Here is an 18530-nt window from a genome sequence, read left to right as displayed (position 1 = left end):
TGCTGGACCTTTCTGGTTGTGGGGATATATAGGACTTGTAGGTTCACCAAGAACCCGATGAACCCAGAGCTAATAACTGAGCAGCGTCTTGCTATGGTTTTTTATTATGTACCGGGTATATAGCAATTATTTTGGGAAAATGTATACATGGAATAATTGATATGATAGACACCTATGTATTTCTGAAATGGGAACAAAATATAGAGTTTAGGAACAGTAGATATTTGCACATTTCCGAAATTGGGAGTACCCATACTAGCATGAGAATTATAGGTCATTTTTCAAAATGACTTCGTTTTTTCACATTGTCTTTCATTTGGAAGGCAGAAATGCATCGAAAGTCAATAGGTAATAACAGTTGCTCTACAATTCTGTGTTACACAAAGTCTCCCGAGACAAATGATACCTTACTTGTGTGGGTAGGCCTAGTGCCTGCGACAGGAAGCAACCCAAAATGCAACGTGGACACACCACATTTTCACAGTGAAAAATTACCCTTTCTTTGCAAAGTGCCTAGCTGTAGTTTTTAACCTTAGCTCTGCCGGTACCTAGGGAAACCTAGCAAACCTATACATTTTTGAAAACTGGACACACAGGGGAATCTAGGATGGGGTGACTTGCCTGGCTCTCACCAGGTTCTGTTACCCAGAATGCCTTGCAAACCTAAAAAAGTTGTAAAAACCCCCCACATTTTCCTCACAATTCTGTGATGGAAAGTTCTGGAAATTGCGTGGATCCACAAAATTCCACCCATCCCGCGTTCGCAAAAGTCTTCCAAGAAAAATGGTACCTAAATTGTGTGGGTAGGCCTAGTGCCCGCGAAAAGGAAACGGCCCAAAACACAAGGTGGACACACCACATTTTCAGAGTGAAAGATGACCCTTTTTTTGCAAAGTGCCTAGGTGTCGTTTTTGAACCATAGCTCTGCCGGAACTTAGGAAATGTTAGACCTGTCAGCCCTAGGGTGGTCTTACCCCATTTTTTTTGTCCTTTTCGCCTTAATTGTGCCACTGTCTTTTGATGGACCTAGGTCTCTGGGCGCCTTACCACTGCCAAACAGTGCAGAGGTGCAGGTGCTCTCTCTCAATAACATGGCTGCCACAGGCCCCTGCTACTGCTGAGTGGCCATTGAATACACACACTAGTAGTCAGGAGCAGGCTGGGACATCCTGATACTGTATCTCCGCCGTCCCGCCTTTTTGTCCCATAGACCAACATGTGGAAGCTCCTGGAACCTTCCAGCCCTGGGAGGGGTTATGCTTTGCCGCCTTTACAGGAGGGTCACCTGACCTTTGACCCTGTCCCCAGGTAGGTCGCCCCCCAGCCGCTACACGGTCCTCCTGTGATGCTGCCCTCGCTGCTCGCTGGCTAGACCACCTGCTCCTGCTTGCCTGTGAGTCCACCACCGGTTCTGCCCTTTGTGCCCCGTATCCCGCTCCCCGTTTTTGCATTCTGTACCCCTCATTGTTGCCTTGTTTATCCTTTTGTGCCCCGTATCCTGCTCCCCGTTTTTGCATTCTGTACCCTCATTGTTGCCTTGTTTGTCCTTTTGTGCCCCGTATCCCACTCCCCGTTTTTGCATTCTGTACTCCTCATTGTTGCCTTGTTTGACCTTTTGTGCCCCGTATCCCGCTCCCCGTTTTTGCATTCTGTACCCCTCATTGTTGCCTTGTTTGACCTTTTGTGCCCTGTATCCCGCTCCCCGTTTTGCATTCTGTACCCCTTACCCGCTCGCCTCGGTGTCCATTCCCGCCGCTGCGTCCCTGCGGCCCCGCCCCTGCTGTCCCATCTGCCACCCAGCTCCCGCCTCCCAGCTGCTCCTCCCTCCCACAGGCCCTCATATGGAGGCCGCGCGCAGCGGGCGCGCCGCTGGTGCGCCTAAGGCAAGCCCGTCTGCACCCGTCCGAGCCTGGCCCGCGCCCAGCGCCAGGACCCCTGGCACCCGAAGATGCCAGCCCACACGACGGACTTATGACGCCGCCACCCTCAACGCACTCAACGCCGGACGGAACCCCGCCTGCTACCAAGCCACCCCGAAACACACCCAAGGACCCTTCACCTGCCAAACCTGCAAGTTCACCCGCCTCTGGACCCACACCGCACCAGCCATGTCGAACACCAGCAACAACCACCTCAAGTGCATCCTGCTCAACACCCGCTCCGTCCACAGACACGCCGTCGGACTCTGGAACCTCCTTGACACAACATCGCCAGAAGTCGCCTTCCTCACAGAAACCTGGATGAACGCCTCCTCAGCGCCCGACATCGCCACAGCCATCCCTGACGGATACAAGATCACCCGGAGGGACCGCGTCAACCAGACTGGAGGAGGCATCGCCATCATACACAAGAACACCATCCGCATCAAATCCAACTCCGACGACACCTTCACCGTCGCCGAACACCTCCACTTCCAGATACACACCGACCCCAAGACGACCCTCAGAAGCACCCTCATCTACAGACCCCCGGGACCACGCACACAATTCAGCAAAGACATCGCAGACTTCATCAGCCCGCACGCCCTCCCCTCCTCTGACTACATCCTCCTAGGGGACCTCAACTTCCACCTGGAGAACAACAAGGACTGCAACACCACCACCCTGCTGGACAACCTCACCAACCTCTGACTCAAGCAACTGGTGAACACCCCCACCCACTACGCCGGCCACACGCTTGACCCCGTCTTCTCATCAAACAAGCACATCTCCTTCAGCCACTCCACCGTACTTCATTGTACTGACCACAGCTGCGTCCACTTCAGCTTCAGAAGAACCCTGACCCACCACCACCCGCAACAGGTTCCTCGCCGGAGCTGGAGCAAGATCACCGCCGAGCAGCTCACCACCTCCCTCAGCCAGAACCCTCCCGCCAGCACAACAGACCCCAACGAGGCAGCCAGCAACCTCACACAGTGGCTGACCGCATGCGCCGACAACCTCACACCACTGAAGAACCCTCCCAGCAGACCCGGCAACAAGAAAGCCCCCTGGTTCACCGACGAACTCAAAGACTCCAAGAAGAACTGCCACACCCTCGAGAAAGCCTGGCACCACGACCAGACCACAGACAACATGACCGCCCTCAAGCACGCCACCCGCAAGCACCACCAGCTGATCCACACCACCAGGAAGAAGGCATTCAAAGAAAGACTGGACAACAACGCCCACAACAGCAAGGAACTCTTCAACATCGTCAAAGAGCTCTCCAACCCCAGCGCCGGAAACAACGACATCACTCCTTCACAAGACCTCTGCGACTCACTCGCCTCGTTCTTCCACCGCAAGATCATCGACATACACAACAGCTTCAGCGCACCAACCACGCACCCAACTGCCCAACCAACGCCCCCCACCACCACCCTCTGCGCCTGGACCCCGGTCAGCACCAAAGACACCACCCGCACGATGAACACCATCCACTCCGGATCACCAACCAACCCCTGCCCCCACCACGTCTTCAACAAGGCCAACTCCATCATCGCACCCCAACTCCGGGACATCATCAACACCTCCTTCCACACCGCCACCTTCCCGGAGAGCTGGAAGCACGCCGAGCTCAGCGCCCTCCTGAAGAAACCAACAGCGGACCCCACCGACCTCAAGAACTTCCGCCCCATCTCGCTCCTCCCTTTTCCTGCCAAAGTCATCGAGAAGACCGTCAACAGACAGCTCTCTGCCTTCCTCGAGACGAACAGATCCCTCGACCCCTCGCAGTCCGGCTTTCGAGCCAACCACAGCACCGAGACCGCACTGATCGCAGCCACCAATTACATCAGATCCTTGCTCGACAACGGGGAAACAGCGGCCCTCATCCTCCTGGACCTCTCTGCAGCGTTCGACACTGTCTGCCACCGCACCCTAGTACAGCGCCTCGGCAACATCGGGATCCAAGAGAAGGCACTGAAGTGGATCATCTCGTTCCTCGCCGGAAGAACTCAGAGAGTCCGCCTCCCCCCGTTCAGATCCGAGGCCACCGAAGTCATCTGCGGCGTACCACAAAGAACATCACTCAGCCCAACCCTTTACAACGTCTACATGAGCCCCCTCGCAGCCATCGCACGCCAACACAACCTCAACATCATCTCCTACGCCGACGACACCCAGCTGATCCTCTCCCTCACCAACGACCCTGCCACCGCCAGAACCAGCCTCCAGGAAGGGATGAAAGACGTCGCCAAATGGATGAAGAACAGCCGCCTGAAACTGAACTCAGACAAGACGGAAGTCCTCATCCTGGGATCATCGCCCTCTGCCTGGGACGACTCCTGGTGGCCCCCTGCTCTGGGCGCCACTCCCAAGCCAACAGACCACGCACGCAACCTGGGCTTCATCCTGGACTCCTCCCTCTCGATGACCAGACAAATCAACGCTGTCTCATCATCATGCTTCAACACCTTGCGCATGCTCCGTAAGATCTTCCGATGGATCCCCACCGAAACCAGGAAGACGGTCACCCAGGCACTCGTCACCAGCCGACTGGACTACGGGAACACCCTCTACGCCGGAACCACAGCCAAACTTCAGAAAAGACTCCAACGCATCCAGAACGCCTTCGCACGACTCGTCCTAGACCTCCCCCGACACAGCCACATCTCCGGCCACCTGAGAGACCTGCACTGGCTCCCCGTCAGCAAGAGGATCACGTTCAGGCTCCTCACCCATGCACACAAGGCTCTTCACGACCTGGGCCCCAAGTACCTCAACAACCGCCTGACCTTCTACACGCCCACCCGCCAGCTCCGATCGTCCAGCCTCGCCCTCGCCGCCGTACCACGCATCCGCAGAGCCACCGCCGGAGGAAGATCCTTCTCCTACCTGGCAGCCAAGACTTGGAACTCCCTCCCCATCCACCTTCAGCTGACCCAGGGCCATCTCTCCTTCAGGAAGCAACTCAAGATCTGGCTCTTCGAGCAGTAACGGACCCCTCTCCCCCAACGCCTTGAGACCCTTCCGGGTGAGTAGCGCGCTATACAAATGCGATGATTGATTGATTGATTGATTGATTGATTGATTGATTGATAGGGGTATAAGAGTAAAGGAGGGAAACTGAACTAGTCAGTTGGGGCACCACTGGACCTGGGGGAACCTCTGCCGGAGTACAGGCGGGTGGGCCTAGGGAAGGAACCTACACTACTGGGACTGACTGAGCTTAGGCCCTGCTGTACCCAAGTTAGATGAGGGACTCTGCCAGCCTGCTGATCTTCCCCAGTGAGGGGGAAACCCAGGGGACCAACTCCAGTCTGCTGCAGGGAACCATCCTGCCTCTGAAGCCTGCCAACTTAACCCCCTTCTTTCCCCCCACAAACCTGCACTGAGACCTGCTGTGTAATCTTACCCTGAGACAAGCACTGAACTGAAGTAGGGGACTGACTGCTGTGAGCACTACTGGGGGATCAACCAGGTAATCAGCACTGAACCACCTGGGCGCTATATTGAGAGAACTGTGCCCCCCTGCGCTGTGCTACTTAAGGGCTGTGTTCTTAAAGCGGATTAGCTGCTGCAGAAGTCACCGCTGCGGCCCCGAAGACTGGAGAGGGCCACCGCGGCATTGGTGAGGCCTGCACTAGGCCGGAGAAGCTAGTGCGTCCTTCACGTGATGGGGCGCCGGCCGCATCATCAGCCGCGCCCCCGTTAGCACCGCGCAGCTATTGGTGGAGGCTGCAGCGCCCCCAGTGAGTCACGCTGGGATTGGCGGTTGCGGGTGCGCCTCTCGAGGACCGTGCCCTGATTGGTCCTCGAAGCCGGTAAGCAGAGGCCGGTCCAGACCTCACTCTGGCGGCTCAGAGAGAAGCGGGAGTCCCTCCCTGCCTCGCCCAGACCGACCCCGCGTGTGGAGAGTGCGAGGAGGAGCTGCTGGGAGCCCGCTTAGCCTGCGCGGGCTCCCGCTTGAAGTCGAAGTTCCCGAACGAATGCTGAGGCATATAGCATCAGGTAAACACCCCTGGGGGAGGGCGGAGAGTCCACTGGGATAGCAGGGGCTGCCGAGGAGCCTTCTACGATCAGAGTGGCAGCCCCGTGACCGCCCCTCCCCTCAGGAGACTGCTACTGGGCCCGAAGGCCCCAATTAACCCCTTCTCCTCCTGTAACTGCTAAGGGCTGGGGCTGTAGTGAATACCGAACTGCCCTAGCCAGCCTGAGCACGGAACTGGTGTTAACTCTATGCCACCCGGGGCAAGTGGTTACTGTCATTCATGTATTACCCACCACAGTTGTGTTGAATGTTTAACCAGCACCCCAGGCTACCTAATGATCTTTGCCTTTTTGAAGATGCGCAAGAATAATATGGCTTTCATGAAGTTACGTGGGCTATGTTACCTGTAATATTCTCATGCACAGGAAATGTTTTGAGGTTACATGCATCCTCCTAACGTGTTACTTGATGACCCTGCGTACCAGACATGATGTCGCCTATGATGGCCCTGAATAGCAGGACTGTTACCTGATCCCAAAAGGGCAGCCTCATTGCAGGAGTGCAGAGGGGAATGTTACCTTAACCAAGATTTACAGGAAATGTTGCCTAGAATGTCCCTGACCCACAGGGTGTTGATTTTATTGAATTAATGCCTGAGAAATGTGGACTCTGTTAACCTACTATCCAGGAAGTGTTACCGGCTGAACTAAAAATGAGATAAAGAGTCTTGGTTTAAACAGCAACCTGGTGTGGTGTCATCTTATTGCGGGTGTATTCTTGAGTCAGTGTGAGTGTGTGCTGCACCACTGCTTTACACATTGCCTTCGGGTGCCTTCCTGCCTCGCGCCAAGCTACCGTGTCGGAATTGGTGACCCTAATTCTAACATTTGTGTTCAGCGGTGGGATAAGGACTAGTGGTTGTGCAGCACCCTCCAGGGATTCAGTGTGCGCCGCAATTGGACACCTATTGTAATGCAAGCCTAACAATTTGCCCTTCACTGCCTGATTGATTGCACAGACTCCTGTGTAAACCTGTTGCCTACGTCCTAGTGTTTTTCCTTAAGTTGTCTGGGGCCCCATCTGTCAGGATGGAGTTCGAGCAGGCCAACCTCGAAATGTATGCGGTGGCGCAGCTGAAGGTGTTCTGTCAGGGGATGGGGGTGTCCGTCAAACGAGGCGCCAAGAGAGAGGAGCTTCGGATAGCCTTGAGGGCATGGGGGATGGCCCACCCAGAGGGGAGAGGGAACGAGGGACAGGGGGAGCCGGGCGCTTCGGGGGAGCCGGGCGCTCAAGGGGAACCGGGCATTCCAGGAGAGTTGGACCTACTGCAAGTAGACATTAGTGATAATGTGTTGCCAGGGAGATGTTCCAGGGCAGGTAGTAGTGTGTCAGTGGGGAGTGTGTCTGTGGAGGTGTACGAGGACAGGAGGGAGGAGCGGCAATTGAGATTAGAGCTTGCTAAAATGGAGAAGGAGAGAGAAGAGAAGAGGCTGGCTATGGAGGAGAAGAAGCTTGCGCATGAGCTTAGACTAAAGGAATTGTAGCTCCGAGCATTGCAGATAGGGGCGCAAGGCAACAGGAATGGTGGCAGCGTACCCGCTGAGGCTCCACGAGAGCCTAAGTTTTACCTACCTAAGGAGGTGGTGGCCAGTTTCAGTATAGGGAATGACATTGATAAGTGGTTGGAGGCATATGAGGTGTCTCTGGTAGCCCATGGGGTGCCCCAGAGTTAATGGGGGGGTGGCCTGTATCGGTACCTACCTCCGGTGGTAAGGGATACCCTCTTGACTTTAGAAAAAGATCCAACAAATTACCCTGTCATGAAGGAAGCGCTACTTAAAAAGTTTGGCCTCACTCCAGAGAAGTATCGCCAGAGGTTCCGCAACAGCCATAAGCTTCCCACAAAGAACTGGGTGGACTTTTTTGATTATGAACGTAAGGCCTCAGAGGGTTGGGAGCGACTATGAAGGGCTGTACAATTTGTTTTTAAGGGAGCACCTTCTCGATAAATGTTTTCCAGAGCTGCGCCAACACCTGGTGGACCGCAAGCTGACCGACCCTTGGGAGCTTGCAGAGGAGGCGGATACCTGGGTTAGCAGTCGGGTGTCCCACAAGGGACCCGGGGGAGACACCCCGAAAGGTGGACAGGGTTTTTCCCAGAAGAGAGAGGGGGGTGATAAAAGGAAGGAGTTCTTTAAAGGCCCACAAAATAGACTGCCTGGGAAAGGGGTAGGTTCCCTACCCCAATCTGGATTCCAGAAACCCACTTACCCTGACAAGAGTCAGCAGCCCAGAAATGTCCGGTGCTACGAGTGTGGGGAGATTGGACACTACAATGGGGACCCCCAGTGTTGCAAAAGGACCCCAGCCCGCACAGGAAGTAAGAGCCCCGGGGTGGCTAGTGTAGCACTGGGGGAGGAGTTGTCCCAGTGACGCAGTTACCCTCGAACACTGCCAAGTACCGGCAGAGGGTACAGGTTAACGGGCAGGAGGTGGAGGCTCTGAGGGACACGGGTGCCAGCATGACGATGGTACTGAGACAGCTGGTGTCCCTGGAGCAAGTGATCCCTGACATACTACACCTGGCTGTGTTGGCCGACGGCAGTATGGGTCACAACCCTGTGGCTCAGGTTCCCTTTGAGTGGGGAGGAGTCTCAGGCCTGTTGAGAGTAGCGGTGAGCCCTGCCATGCCAGTTGATTGTCTGCTAGGAAAATACTTGGAACATACCGCCTGGAAGGAGGTGGAGTTCAACGCCCACGCTGAGATGCTGGGGTTACCAGGGTGGACCTGCGTGGTCATGCGGTCCATGACTGCCCGGCAAGGAACTCAACCCTGGTTGGAGACTGGAACAATGGCCCAGCCCAATGCTGGCCAAGAGGACGTTGTGGAGGACCCACCCTGTGAGATGGATGGGGAGCCTGCGGAGATGACCCTGGAGTCTGCGGAGGTGGATGTTGTTCCCGTGGGGGACTTGCCGATCCCTGCAGAGTGGCGGGTGGAAGGAGGGCCTACCCGGGAGGAATTCTGTCGGGCGCAGAGAGAGTGCCCCACGCTTGAAGGCATGCGGCAGCAGGCCAAAGCCCAAGCGACTAACCAAGAGACCGGCAATTACCACATTTACTGGGAGGATGGCCTCCTCTACAGTGGGCCTAAGGCTCCGGTGCATGGGTCATCAAGGGCCTTAGTGGTCCCCCTATGCTACTGAGCCTTCCTGCTGGAATTGACACATGAGATACCACTGGCAGGACACCTGGGCCAGGACAAAACCTTTGCTCGGTTGGTCCCACATTTTTACTGGCTCAGAATGCGAGTTGCCTCTCACACCTTTTGCAAGACCTGTAAGACTTGTCAAGCGAGTGGCAAGACAGGGACTAAGTTGAAGGTCCCTCTGGAACCACTCCCAGTTGTCGGGACCCCTTTTGAATGGGTAGGCATTGATATTGTCGGGCCAATGGACTTGCCGACTTCTTCGGGACACCGGTTCATCTTGGTGTTGGTGGACCACCCCACCCGGTACCTGGAGGCAATCCCTCTGGGGACCATCACTGCACCGGCGGTGGCGCGGGCTTTGATGGGGATTTTTACCCGTGTGGGATTCCCCAAGGTCGTGGTGTCAGATAGGGGCACGAATTTCATGTCGGCCTACATGCAGGCCATGTGTAATGAGTGCGGAGTGTCCTACCGGTTCTCCACTCCTTACCACCCCCAGACTAACGGGCTCGTAGAGCGCTTCAATAAGACCCTGAAGGGGATGATCCGGAGCCTGCCAGAGGACTTGAGACGGAAGTGGGATGTCCTCTTACCCTGTCTGCTATTTTCCTACTGTGAGGTGCCGCAGAAGGGAGTCGGGTTCAGCCCCTTTGAGCTGCTCTTTGGCCACCCCGTTAGGGGGGCCCTCAGTCTTGTGAAGGAGGGGTGGGAGAAGTCTTCCATGAAGCTTCCCCGTGATGTGGTCAGCTACATGCTGGCATTCCGCAGCCAGATGGCCAAGCTGTGGAAGGAAGCCTCAGACAATTTGTAGGCTAGTCAAGCCCTCATGAAGGAGTGGTATGACCGGAACGCTTGGACGGTGGAGTTGGATGCTGGACAGAAGGTGTGGGTCATGGAGCCCGGAAAGCTTAGCGGCCTCCAGGACCGGCGGACTGAACCATATGAGATCTTGGAGAAAAGAGGCCAGACCACTTACGTTGTAGACCTCAAGACCCCCCGACAACCCGATAGGGTGTTCCACATCAACCGCCTGAAGCCACACCATGAGCGATCAGAGCTTGCTCTCCTTATGGTGATGAATGGGAGTGAAGAGGGAGAGAGCGAGCCTCTTCCGGACCTTCTAGCGACTCAAGAGAAGGATGGATCGGTGGAGGGAGTGGTACTCTCCCCATCCTTGACCCCTGAGCAACAGAGGGACTGCCGCCAGGTATTGGAGCAGTACGCCTCGTTGTTCTCCCTCACTCCTGGGATCACGCATCTGTGTACCCATGACGTAGACACAGGGGACAGCCCACCCGTGAAAACCAAGTCTTACCGGCTGTCTGACAAGATCAAGACCAGCATCCAGAGTGAGGTGGCCAAGATGTTGGAGCTGGGGTGATTGAGCCTTCCAGCAGCCCTTGGGCTAGTCCGGTGGTGTTGGTGCCGAAAGCGGCCCCACCGGGCACCACACCGGAACTTCGGTTCTGTGTGGATTACCGTGGCTTGAACTCCGTGACCAAGACGGATGCTCACCCGATCCCTAGGGCGGATGAGCTGATTGACCGACTGGGAGCAGCTCGGTATCTGAGTACCATCGACCTGACGTCAGGATATTGGCAGATTGCCATGGCGGATGGATCCAAGGAGAAGACTGCGTTCTCCACCCCCAAGGGCCACGTTCAATTCCGTGTGATGCCCTTCGGGCTAAAGAATGCTCCGGCCACTTTCCAGCGGTTGGTCAACCAGGTGCTTTCTGGCCTAGAGGCCTTCTCAGCTGCCTACCTGGATGACATAGTTGTCTTCAGCAGCAGCTGGGAGGACCATCTGGAGCATCTCCAGGAGGTGCTACAGGCTCTACAGCAGGCTGGCCTAACCATTAAGGCTAGCAAGTGCCAGATTGGGCAGGGATCTGTTGTCTACCTGAGACACCTGGTGGGCGGGGGTAAGGTGCAACCCCTCCAGGCCAAAATCGAGACCATTTTGGCTTGGGTGCCCCCCAAACCCAAACGGAGGTCCGGGCTTTCCTTGGCCTCACGGGTTACTACCGCCGGTTTGCCAAGGGTTATGGAACCATCGTTGTCCCCCTGACTGAATTGACATCTAAGAAACAACCACGTAAGGTCATCTGGACGGCTGGCTGTCAAGAAGCATTTGACACCCTTAAGCACGTGATGTGCACCGCTCCGGTCCTGAAAACTCCAGACTTCAACAAGGAATTCATCATGCAGACAGAAGCCTCTGAGCATGGCATTGGAGCTCTGATCTCTCAGCTGAATGAGGAAGGCCAAGACCAGCCAGTGGCCTTTATCTCCCGAAGGCTACTCCCCAGGGAACAGCGGTGGACTAGATAGAACGCGAAGCCTTCACCATGGTTTGGGTCCTGAAGAAGCTGAGGCCATATCTTTTTGGCTCTCACTTCCTCATTCAGACCGACCACCGACCCCTTTGCTGGCTCATGCAAATGAGAGAGAAAACCCCAAATTGTTGAGGTGGTCCATTTGCCTCCAGGGAATGGACTTTCGGGTGGAAAATAGGCCTGGAGTAGACCATGCCAACTCTGACGGTCTCTCCCGGTTTTTCCGCCTTAGTGATGAGAACTCCCTAGAGGTTGGGTAGCTCTCCCCACTTTCGGCTGGGGGGGACGCATGTTAGACCTGTCAGCCCTAGGGTGGTCTTACCCCGGTTTTTATGTCCTTTTCCCCTTATTTTTGCCACTGTCTTTTGTTGGACCTAGGTCTCTGGGCGCCTTACCACTGCCAAACAGTGCTGAGGTGCAGGTGCTCTCTCCCAATAACATGGCTGCCACATGCCCCTGCTACTGCGGAGTGGCCATTGAATACACGCACTAGTAGTTAGGAGCAGGCTGAGACATCCTGATACTGTATCTCCGCCGTCCCGCCTTTTTGTCCCATAGACCAACATGTGGAAGCTCCTGGAACCTTCCAGCCCTGGGAGGGGTTATGCTTTGCTGCCTTTACAGGAGGGTCACCTGACCTAGGGGTATAAGAGGAAAGGAGGGAAACTGAACTAGTTAGTTAGGGCACCACTGGAGCTGGGGGAACCTCTGCCGGAGTACAGGCGGTTGGGCCTAGGGGAGGAACCTACACTACTGAGACTGACTGAGCTTAGGCCCTGCTGTACCCAAGTTAGCTGAGGGACTCTGCCAGCCTGCTGATCTTGCCCAGCGAGGGGTAAACCCAGGGGACCAACTCCAGTGTGCTGCAGGGAACCATCCTGCCTCTGAAGCCTGCCAACTCAACCCCCTTCTTCCCCCCCAAGAACCTGCACTGACACCTGCTGTGTAATCTTCCCCCCGAGACAAGCGCTGAACTGAAGTAGGGGACTGCCTGCTGTGAGAACTACTGGGGGATCAACCAGGTAATCAGCCCTGAACCACCTGGGCATTTTATTGAGAGAACTGTGCCCCCCTGCGCTGTGCTACTTAAGAGCTGTGTCTTTAAAGAGCTATCTGCCTGTCACCGCTGCAGCCAGGCGCCGTGGGACCTGAGGCGATGCCTGCACCTCCTATGTGTGTGCTGGAGTCGGGCGCTGTTGCGAACTGCGCCTTGGGGCCTGGAAGTCACCGCCGCGGCCCCGGCGCCTACTGCCAAAAAGGGATTAGCTGCTGCAGAAGTCACCGCTGCGACCCCCGAAGCCTTGGGAGGGCCGCCGCGGTATTGGTGAGGCCCGCACTAGGCCGGAAAAGCCAGCGCGTCCTTCGTCACGTGACGGGGGCGCCGGCCACGTCATCAGCCGTGCCCGTTAGCGCTGCGCAGCCATTGGTGGAGGCTGCAGCGCCCCCAGCGAGTCACGCTGGCATTGGCAGTTGCGGGCGCGCCTCTCAAGGACCGTGCCCTGATTGGTCCTGAGACAAAAACTAAGCCTGTAACCCGAGGTCGGTCCAGACCTCACTGTGGGGGCTCTGAGAGGGGCGGGAACCCCCCCCCTGCCTCGCCCAGACCGACCGCGCATGTGGAGAGAGTGAGGAGGAGCTGTTGGGAGTCCGCTTAGCCTGCGCGGGCTCCCGCTTGAAGTCGAAGTTCCCGAACGAAGGCTGAGGCCTACAGTATCAGGTAAACCCTCCTGGGGGTGGAGAGTCTGCTGGGATAGCGGGGTTGCCGAGGAGCCTCCTACGATCAGAGTGGCAGCCCCGAGACCTCAGGAGACTGCTACTGGGCCCCGAACGCCCCAATTAACCCCTTCTCCTCCTGGAACTGCTAAGGGCTGGGCCTGTAGTGAATACCGAACTGCCCTAGCCAGGCTGAGCACGGAACTTGTGTTAACTCTATGCCACCCGGGGCAAGTGGTTACTGTCATTCATCTATTACCCACCACAGTTCTGTTGAATGTTTAGCCAGCACCCCTGGCTACCTAATGATCCTTGCCTTTTTGAAGATGCGCAAGAATAATGTGGCTTTCATGAAGTTACGTGGGTTATGTTACCTTTAATATTCTCATGCACAGGAAATGTTTTGAGGTTACATGCATCCTCCTAACGTGTTACTTGATGACCCTGCGTACCAGACATGATGTTGCCTATGATAGACCTGAATAGCAGGAGTGTTTCCTTATTGAATTGATGCTATGTTCATGATCCCAAAAGGGTTGCCTCATTGCAGGAGTGCAGAGGGGAATGTTACCTTTACCATGGTTTACAGAAAATGTTGCCTAGAATGTCCCTGAACCACAGGGTGTTGGTTTAATTGAATTAATGCCTGAGAAATGTGGACTCTGTTAGCCTAGTATCCAGGAAGTGTTACCAACTGAACTAAAAATGAGATAAAGAATCTTGGTTTAAACAGCAACCTGGTGTGGTGTCATCTTATTGCGGGTGTATTCTGGAGTCAGTGTGAGTGTGTGCTGCACCACTGCTTTACACATTGCCTTCGGGTGCCTTCCTGCCTCACGCCAAGCTACCGTGTCGGAATTGGTGACCCCAGTGCTAACAGGAAACCTAGCAAACCTATACATTTTTGAAGAGTAGACACCAAAGGGAATCCAGTATGGGGTGACTTGACCGGCTCACAGAAGGTTCTGTTACCCAGATTCCCTTGCAAATCTGAAAAAAAGTTTTAAAAAACACATTCTCCTCACATTTCTGTGGTGGTAAGTTCTGGAATCTGCGTAGGTCCACAAAATTCCACCCACCTAGCGTTCCTCACAGTCTTCTGAGAAAAAATGGTACCTCACTTTTGTGGGTAGGCCTAGTGCCCGCGAAAAGGAAACGGCCCAAAACACAAGATGGACACACCACATTTTCACTGCGAAAAATGACCCTTTTTTTTGCAAAGTGCCTAGCTGTCGTTTTTTAACCCTAGCTCTGCCGGCACCTAGGGTAACCTAGCAAACCTATACATTTTTGAAAACTAGACACCCTGGGGAATCGAGTATGGGGTGACTTGACTGGCTCTCACCAGGTTCTGTTACCCAGAATCCCTTGCAAACCTGAAAAACTGTAAAAATAAAACATTCTCCTCACATTTCTGTGGTGGAAAGTTCTGGAATCTGCGTAGATCCACAAAATTCCACCAACCTAGTGTTCCCCAAAGTCTTCTGAGAAAAATGGTTCCTCACTTTTGTGGGTAGGCCTAGTGCCCGCGAAAAGGAAATGGCCCAAAATGGAAGATGGACACACCCCATTTTCACTGCGCAATGTGACCCTTTTATTTTGCAATGTGCCTATCAGTTGTTTTTGAACCCTAGCTCTGCCTGAAACTAGGGTAACCTACCAAACCTATACATTTTTGAAAACTATACACCCAGGGAATCCAGGATGGGGTGACTTGACTTGCTCTCACTAGGTTCTGTTACCCAGAATCCCTTGCAAACCTGAAAAATTGTAAAACAAAACACATTTTCCTCACATTTCTGTGGTGGAAAGTTCTGGAATCTGGATGGCTCCACAAAATTCCACCCACCCCGTGTCCCCCAAAGTCTTCCGAGAAAAATGGTACCTCATTTGTGTGGGTAGGCCTAGTGCCCACAACAGGAAACGGCCCAAAACGCAAGGTGGACACACCACATTTTCCCAGTGAAAAATGACCCTTTTTTTTGCAAAGTACCTAGCTGTAGTTTTCGAACCCTAGCTCTACCAGCACCTAGGGAAACCTAGCAAACCTATACATTTTGGAGAACTAGACACCCGGGGGATTCGAGGGAGGTATGGCTTGCATGGATCCCCCAATGCTTTCTTACCCAGAATCCCCTGCAAACCTCAAATTTAGCTGAAAAATCACATTTCTGTGGTGGAAAGTTCTGGAATCTGCGTAGATCCACAAAATTCCACCAACCTAGTGTTCCCCAAAGTCTTCTGAGAAAAATGGTACCTCACTTTTGTGGGTAGGCCTAGTGCCCGCGAAAAGGAAAGGGCCCAAAATGGAAGATGGACACACCCCAGTTTCACTGCGCAATATGACCCTTTTTTTTTGCAAAGTGCCTATCAGTTGTTTTTGAACCCTAGCTCTGCCTGAAACTAGGGTAACCTACCAAACCTATACATTTTTGAAAACTATACACCCAGGGGAATCCAGGATGGGGTGACTTGACTTGCTCTCACTAGGTTCTGTTACCCAGAATCCCTTGCAAACCTGAAAAATTGTAAAACAAAACACATTTTCCTCACATTTCTGTGGTGGAAAGTTCTGGAATCTGGATGGCTCCACAAAATTCCACCCACCCCGTGTCCCCCAAAGTCTTCCGAGAAAAATGTTACCTCATTTGTGTGGGTAGGCCTAGTGCCCACAACAGGAAACGGCCCAAAACGCAAAGTGGACACACCACATTTTCCCAGTGAAAAACGACCCTTTTTTTTTGCAAAGCACCTAGCTGTAGTTTTCGAACCCTAGCTCTACCAGCACCTAGGGAAACCTAGCAAACCTATACATTTTGGAAAACTAGACACCCGGGGGATTCGAGGGAGGTATGGCTTGCATGGATCCCCCAATGCTTTCTTACCCAGAATCCCCTGCAAACCTCAAATTTAGCTGAAAAATCACTTTTCCCACACATTTTTGTGTGGGAAAGTTGTGTCATCGTCGGGCTGACACAATTTCCTACCACCCAACATTCGCCCAGGTCTTCCGATTAAATATGGTGCCTCACTCAGGTGGGGGCCAAGTACCCGCGACAGGCAAGGGCCCAAAACATATTGAGGCAACATCAAAATTGCCTATCACAAAACTACCTGGTTTTGCAAGGAGGGTCACCTGGGTTGTTGGCCCCGTGCTCGGAGGCCACCTAGGGAAACCTACCAAACCCACACATTTCTGAAAACTAGACACCCGGGGGATTCCAGGGAGGTATGGCTTACGTTGATCTCCCAAAGTTTTCTTACCCAGAATCCCCTGCAAACCTCAAATTTAGTTGAAAAAATCACTTTTTACACACATCTTTGTGTGGGAAAGTTGTGGCATCACCTGGCTGACACAAATTTCCTACCACCCAGCGTCCCCCCTGGTCTCCCAATAAAAATGGTGCCTCATTCATGTGGGAGGCCCAGGTACCCGCGACAGGCAAGGGCTCAAAACATATTGAGGCGACATCAAAATTGCCAATCACAAAACATCCTGGTTTTGCAAGGGGTATCACCTGGGTTTTTGGCCCCGTACTCGGCGGCCAGCTAGGGAAACCTACCAAACCCATACATTTCTGTAAACTAGACACCTGGGGGATTCCAGGAAGGTATGACTTGGGTGGATCCCCCAACGTTTTATACCCAGAATCCCCTGCAAACCTCAAATGTAGCTGAAAAAATCACTTTTTCCACACATTTTTGTGTGGGAAAGTTGTGGCATCACCGGGCTGCCACAAATTTCCTACCACCCAGGTCTGCTGATAAAAATGGTGCCTCATTTGTGTGGGAGGCCCAAGTACCCACAACAGGCAAGGGCCCAAAGGGGGGGCAGTAAGGATGTAATGGTGGCGGGGGGTGGGGCATTGGCATTCCCGTTTTGGGCAGCCCCCACCCTAATTATATATGGCAACGAAAAATCCCTGGCGTCAAGTGGGATTTCTGCCCCCCCCCGGGGGGCAGATTAAGGGCTACTGCCCCCCAGGGGGGGCAGAAAGGTTGTAATAGTGGCAGGAGTGGGGGCAATTGGCTTGCCCGTTTCGGGTAGCCCCCACTCTAAAATCAAATCCGCAAAAAAAAATCCCTGACGTCAAGTGGGCTTTCTGCCCCCTGGGGGGAGCAGAAAGGCTGTAATGGTGGCGGGGGGGCATTGGCGTGCCGGTTTCAGGCAGCCCCCACCCTAAAACAAATGCGCCCCAAAAAAATCCCTGGCGTTTAGTGGGTTTTCTGCCCCTCCTGGGGGGGCAGATTGGGGGCTACTGCTAATTCTGCCCCCAGGGGCGGCAGAAAGACTGAATACCCATTAGTTTATGGGGGGAAAGGGAAGAATCTCCCCTTTCCAATGATAGCTCTCCCGTCTTTCTACGTGCTCAGTGGGCTGAGTTAGCCCCCTGAGCACGTAGAAAGTGAAACTGAAATGAGCCTAAAGGCTCATTTCAGTTTCGGTTTCTGTGACATGACGTCAGCGTGACGTGCACGATCATCGTCAGTTCACAGAAACGGCAGGGGGGCCTCAGGAGCTGGGGAAGCTCTTCCCCAGCTCCCTGAGGCTTTGGGGGAGAAAACGAAATCCCTCTGCTGTCTGCAGCAGAGGGATTTCGTGCCCCTGTCCTCATGACTGAATGGTTCCATCGTGAGCACAGGAGCACCGATTCTCACGATGGAACGATTCCGTCATGAGCATCGAAAGGGCTAAGCACTTGGTTTTTATTTTTCACTTTGGTCAGTCGTAATGGTGCATGATGGTAGATGTAGGCTTGTACTTTCACATAGCAGATTCCTGTTGTTTTTTGATTGCTTGTTTCTACATTCTAGTTACCCCTGAGGAAGGACCAACTGGTCCAAAATGCATTGGGTCTTTTACATCTTGGATGCCCAGGATATGTGTGTTCCGTCGTGCTGTGAGATAAAGGCCTGGATGTTATGAAAATGGATAAACAGAATTTAGATAAAGTATGAATAAAAAGGATTACTTGGATGAATATTGGTTTAACGTGTAGCATTTTTGCGGAGACTTGATGGATGCAGTGCAACAGGAAGCTGGTGCGTGACGACGCACAAGAGATTTGTGACAAATTATTGTGCTATTGGGATATGGCGTGCTTCAGGCTTGCACGCAAAACAAACAGTAACATGGAAAGTTGGTTTACATGGTTTAAGTCGAGGATTAATTTGACGTGCATTCCACCATTTCTTTTAGAAAGTTGACCTTTTCTTTTCCTAGCCAGTTGCCTGTAGCCCGTATCCTGGGTCACATGACTAGGTGTAGCTGACAGTTGGTCTTTGTGTAGTGCTCCCAGGCAGTGAGACAAAAGGGGAATAGGTGTTGGCAGGATGGCCCATCTCTCACTATCA

The sequence above is a fragment of the Triturus cristatus genome, chromosome 1_2 (assembly GCF_964204655.1).
Source record: "Triturus cristatus chromosome 1_2, aTriCri1.1, whole genome shotgun sequence".
Taxonomy (NCBI): Eukaryota; Metazoa; Chordata; class Amphibia; order Caudata; family Salamandridae; genus Triturus; species Triturus cristatus.
This window is presented reverse-complemented; position numbering follows the sequence as displayed.